The sequence below is a fragment of the Fukomys damarensis genome, unplaced genomic scaffold (genome assembly GCF_012274545.1).
Source record: "Fukomys damarensis isolate Sample0158 unplaced genomic scaffold, DMR_v1.0_HiC HiC_scaffold_17, whole genome shotgun sequence".
NCBI lineage: Eukaryota > Metazoa > Chordata > Mammalia > Rodentia > Bathyergidae > Fukomys > Fukomys damarensis.
The window spans coordinates 23,458,557-23,464,223 of NW_022900929.1; positions in this window are offsets into that span (position 1 = coordinate 23,458,557).

Sequence of the window (5,667 nt, forward strand, 5' to 3'; positions counted from 1 at the left end):
CCCCTTTTAAAAAAAAAAAAAAAAAAAAAAAAAAAACTCATCATGGCTTTTCTAAATACAATTCAAGAACACACTTTCTGAGTACCTGTGGTCCTAGCTTTCCTGACACAATCTTATCTGTAAATTTTGCTAGCAGAAATAAGAAAGCAGAGTTTGGAGATTTTTATATTTTTACTCATATCTTCTTTGTAAGATTTCACTCATAGCTTAAGCCTGATGTCCTATGAAGTGTGAAGGATTAGGCCCAGGACAGACTAATCTCCCAGACGAGTCATTCTATCAAAGTAACTGAATTCCTGGGAGCCTGTTGGAACTGCAGAACTAAATGGTGCTTCTTGGCTATTCACCTCAAGGGATCCTCTTGGAAGGGATCCTCTTTATTTGGTGTTCCTACACTCCGGAGAGGGCAAAAAGAAGTGGGAGAAGGGATGAGAAGATGTAATTTTGTGTGTTTCAGAGCCAAATCTGACGAGGATAGGAGGTAAAAGCATAAATGGGTGTTGCCCTGTTTAGGCGTGGGTTCCACTGTACCCCCAACCTATAGCCCTATGCCTGGGCAGGAGATGATTATATCCACTGGTTCCATGGTACAGTCTAGCACACCCAGAGCCCTTCTTAGCCTCCTCAATTCCAGGGTTGCAGGGACATATACCCCAAGACCTCTGTTATACACCCAGGGCACCAGGGAGCCCACAAATTGTTAGGTCTTCACGGAAGGGTAAGCCTCCTTCTGGCCCCTGGCCAAGCCTTTCTGGACAGCCCATTGGATGCCATCCTAATAACATTTAGTCTCTTTCAGGTCTTTGCATTTTTAGGCAAAGCAATCGTATGTAAAGGTTTAAGAGATTAGGACTGAAGAGAGATTGAAGTAGAGTTGGAATGGGTTAAATCTAAATTCCCTCAAAAGTCTCACGTGTGTGGCAGGTTATTGGATCATGGAGCACTATTCTCATCTGTGGGTTAGTGCATTAATGAGTTCAATAGCTGGATGTGCTATTGGGGGTGGGGCCCAGTTGGAGGTGGTTGCTGGGGTCTGACTTGGAAGGGTGTACCCTTGTTCCCAGCTCCTTTCTCTCTGTGCTTCCTGTGACAATTTGAAAAACTTTCCTCTGCCAGGCCTTTCCATCATACTGTTTCTCCCTCAGAGCTAGCAGACCATGGACTGAATCCTCTAAACCAAAAGCCAAGTAAATCTCTCCTACATTAGGATGAGTCAGGCATTTTGTTCCAAAAATGAGAGCGACCAATACAAGACTGTACCTTCCCCAAACCAGATAAAGACAGTTGTGTAGATGGAGTGCAATAGGGTCCTCCAGAAATGGTTGTGTCTATAGTGTGAACTCTGCATAAATATAACACCAAGGATCCCTGAGGGCTTGGGCTTCTGGCAAGCAGAAGCCCCTAGGAAATGCAATCATTTATAGCATGACCTCTCAATTAGGCAAAGAAAACAGCAAAACAAAACAAAATACTGAGTCAAACTTTATACCAAAAAGACTGGCATAAAGTACCACAGCATGTTAAGAAAGTAATCTCTGCAGTGCTGCAACTTGAGTTTCCACTTTGCAACTCATGAGCTGGGCTGCTCTGAGGATGTTGACCAACTTCTCAGAACCTCAGTCTCTTTCTCTACAGTAGGTAACAACAGCATTTACCACAGAGCATCGCAGGAAAAACTATTCCATAATGTAGGTAATGCCTGGGGCTTGTCCCTGGACCACCTGAGAAGAGTTCTTTCCTTCCTGCTTCACTGCCTGCTGTGTACACCATGCCTACTTCTAGATGCCCCTGCACTCTGTACAGTCAGCTGCATTGGAGAGGCAAGGGGTGGGCAGAGAGAAAGAGAAGAAAGCCACCACCTGCACTGCATTGCTTTCTTGTCCCTAAGTGACCAAGGACTCTGAAAGAATGCCAAGAATCACTTCTCTGATAACAAAGACTGAGACACAGTCCCAGGAGATGGAACATCTCATCTGAGATGCTATATGTCACGTTCTTCTGCTGTAAATGTCACATAGGGCAGAGTGTCCCCCTTCACAATGGTAGGGGGCTCAAGTTCTCCAAGTCAGCTTCAGAAAGCTGTGTCATGCTGCCAGCCTCATCTTTCTGGTCAGGCCCAAGGCAGGCTGGACACAGGGAAAGTGACCCCAGCTTTTCCAACAACAGCTACTGCAACAACAGAGGCAGCAGACCAGAAGTTGACACCTTCCCTGTGGGTCTCCAGTGGCTAGACTACATTTGTTCACAGGAATGTGAACAGCCTGAGGAGTTTAGAACTGAGAATGCCCTCCAGTTAGTTCTAAGCTGCAGTTCCTCATAGATGCTCACTTTGTTGACATAATCAATATCAGAGTTAGTTCATGGAGTGATCGCGGTCAATTCCATTAACAGAACCAGGTCAGGAAGCCCAGACAGACTTTGTTCTGCCCAGTATTAGCAGGATTATTGGCTCCACCTTTGGGGAGGGGCTTCCTACAGGGGCTGTCTTTGCACAACGGAAGAAGGTTGATCTTGGATACCAGCTGAGAAAGAATTGGACACAAATTCTGGCCTCTCATGTGGTCTTGGAGCTGCTGTTCCATGCTCCCAGTTACTGCTAGCCAATACCATGGCTGCAGTAGTGGGATGAGTGACCCTCTCCGACCTGGACATTATCTGTGAATGGCAACAATATGCCACCCATTAGAAACTTTCCAGATGCTAAGCTGGATCCCCACAGAACCCTCAGAAAGTCACCTCTCCATCCCACATGACTGATGAATTTCAAAGACTAAATGATGAGGCAAACAAGATAAATGTAAACATGTAGCTGACCACAATTTTTTATAGTTTGGAGATTAATTCATCCATGTAAAGTACACTATTCAGTATTGAAATGTATACTCATAGAATTTGGCAACTATTACCATAACCTAATTTAAAGACATTTTATTGGCCCACAAAGGAACTCCATACCCATCAGCTGTCACTCCCAAGTCTCCACATCTTCCCCAGCCCTGGGCAACCAATAATCCACTTGATGTGTCTATAAAGTTGCCTGTTCTGAATACTTCACAGCAAGGGAATCATATAATAAGCTGCCCTTTGTGATTGGCCTCTTTCACTGAGCATAACATTTCAAGGTTCACCAGCGTAATAGATTAATTCTTTTCATAATTCTTACAGCAGCTTTCCTAGCTCTTGATGCACCTGTGAGACATCCACAAACATTTTGGTTTTTACCGGAAGTCAAAATGAAAATAAATTGTACTTATCTGAGCTTTAAGTATCCTATGTAGGTGGCATTGCATTATTACGAAGACGAGTTAGGTCAATTTATGTATCCACGTCGACAACCCCCAAAGTTTAGTGTCAACAACCAACCTAACATGGCCTAAACATAATCCACTGTGGCTCATCATTCCCATGGGTCAAGAATCCAGGATTGGTGCCAACTCAGAGTCTCTTATGGAGCTGAAGGTGGACCTAGAAATACATGAATGTTTAACCAGAGCTGGAGGATCTGCACCCACGCAGATGGCCAGCAAGCTGATGCTGGAAGATTGCTTCTCTCCATGTGGCCCTCCCCCAGGAATGTCTGAGAGTCCTTGTGACATGAGGGAGGGCCTCCCCCAGAGCTACTAACACACAAGACCCAGGCAGAAGCTAAAATGTCATTCCTGTCCTGGTCTCAGAAGTTGCATATCATTAACTGTACCATATTCCATGGGTCCCACAGCAAACCTCAATTCGATACGACACCAATGCAGATGAAGGCATGAATACACGAGGCAAGAACCATTAAAGACCATCTGAGGGCTGGCTGTCCATCAAACTACTGTTCAGTTTTTCTTCCATCTTCTTCTGGGAAGGTCAAAACAGGCTCCAGCTGTTGTTTGAACCTGCTCTTTCAACTTCTGCCAGGTGTTCGCCCAACTTTGGCTGGGATGTCCACAGGCAGGAATCCAAGGTCTGTGAACTCTGCCTGGTCTGTCCTCAGATGGCTCTGACTCTCCGAGGGCTCCTACGCAAGCTGAAGCAGCCCATCCTTCATTGGAGTCCTTCACATGTTCAAAAATAGTAACAGTGTTCCTTTGGTAAATATTGATTGAGACATATTCTGACGCGAACTCAAGGAGCTAACTGCCGGAGACAACACAGTGAACACAGGGCTTTGTCCCCACAGGCTCATTTTGGCTTCACCTTCACCCAGTTCACAGGTGAACTTGCCCACCTTTCTCCCCACCCCAGCTCAAAGAAACCTCTTCTCCTTGAGCCAAGTTCCCCTGGCAGCAAAAACAGAAAACAAAACTCAAGAGACTAGAGAAATCTGAATATCTGCTTGGAATCTGAGACAAAATTTTTTTTGTTTGGTTAGTTTTTTGTTTTGTTTTGTTTGTTTTTGGTACCAGGGATTGGACTCAGGACCTTACACTTGCAAGGCAGGTGGTAGAATCACTGAGCTAAATCCCCAGCCCTTGAGACCAAAATTTTTAAACCCAAAATATAATTTAAGAGACCTGAAGCTAGGTCTGGTAGCACATGCCTATAACTGCAACACTCAGCAGGCTGAGGCAGAAGGATTGCCATGAGTGTGAGGCCCGCCTAGGCTACATAGTAAGCTGAAGGCCAGCCTGAACTACATAGTGGAACCCTATCTCAAAAAAAAAAGAAATGGAAAAACTGCAATAGAGTTTTAAAACACTTAGCATCAGGGGCCGGGGATTTAGCTCAGTGATTCTGCCACCTGCCTTCTAAATGCAAGGACCAGAGTTCAATCCCTGGTACCAAAACAAACAAACAAACAAAAAAAAAAACACTTGGCATCCTCCGTAACCTCTTATTTTAATTAAAATTCTATAGCTTTTAAATTTTTCTTTCTTGGTACTAGGGATCAAACTCAAGACCTTGTGCTTGCCAGGAAGGCACAGCACCATTGAGCTACATCCTCGGCCTTGTTTTTTAATTTTCATACTACCAATCATTCAGTTTGTTTCTTTGATTCCCCTTCTTATATCCTTATACTTTTTATTTTTTCTTAGTTTTTGCATTTGTTAGATCCTCCAGCATACTGCAAAATAGAAGTAATGACAACAGACATCATTATTTTATTTCTGAATATGTTTTCTCCAACTCTGATAACAGCAGGATAGCTTGTATCACACAAAACTCACCAGCTGGTAACAATTATAAACTATGTACAGAATATTAAATGACTGGGTTATGTCCCACCACAGCAGCCAAAGCAGGGGCTGGGGATTTAGCTCAGTGGTTCTGCTGCCTGACTTGCAAGCACAAGGACCCAAGTTCAATCCCCAGTACAAAAAAAAAAAAAGCTACACAGTAGCAAAGCAGGCAGAAGTTGGGGGACTCAAGTCTTGTGCTTCCCCAGCTCCCTGAGACGGGAAGAGGATGGGAGACACCACGGAGGGAGGCACCTCCTCCACTCCACAGTGCAGGGCAATTCCCAGGAAGGTGGCCAGAGAGGGACAACAGCAGCTGCTCATCTGCTGTGCAGCCACACCTTCCCTAGGAGCACTGCCCCTGGAGTCTGAGTTACAGCACCCTGGGGACAGAGGAGGGTCGCTGGGCCTCACCCAGACAACACAAGGAAGGGCTGGCAGGTGCTGTGTAGGCCATGCTAGGACTAATGAGGCAAGAGTCAGAACTGGTGTTGGGAGCCCAGTG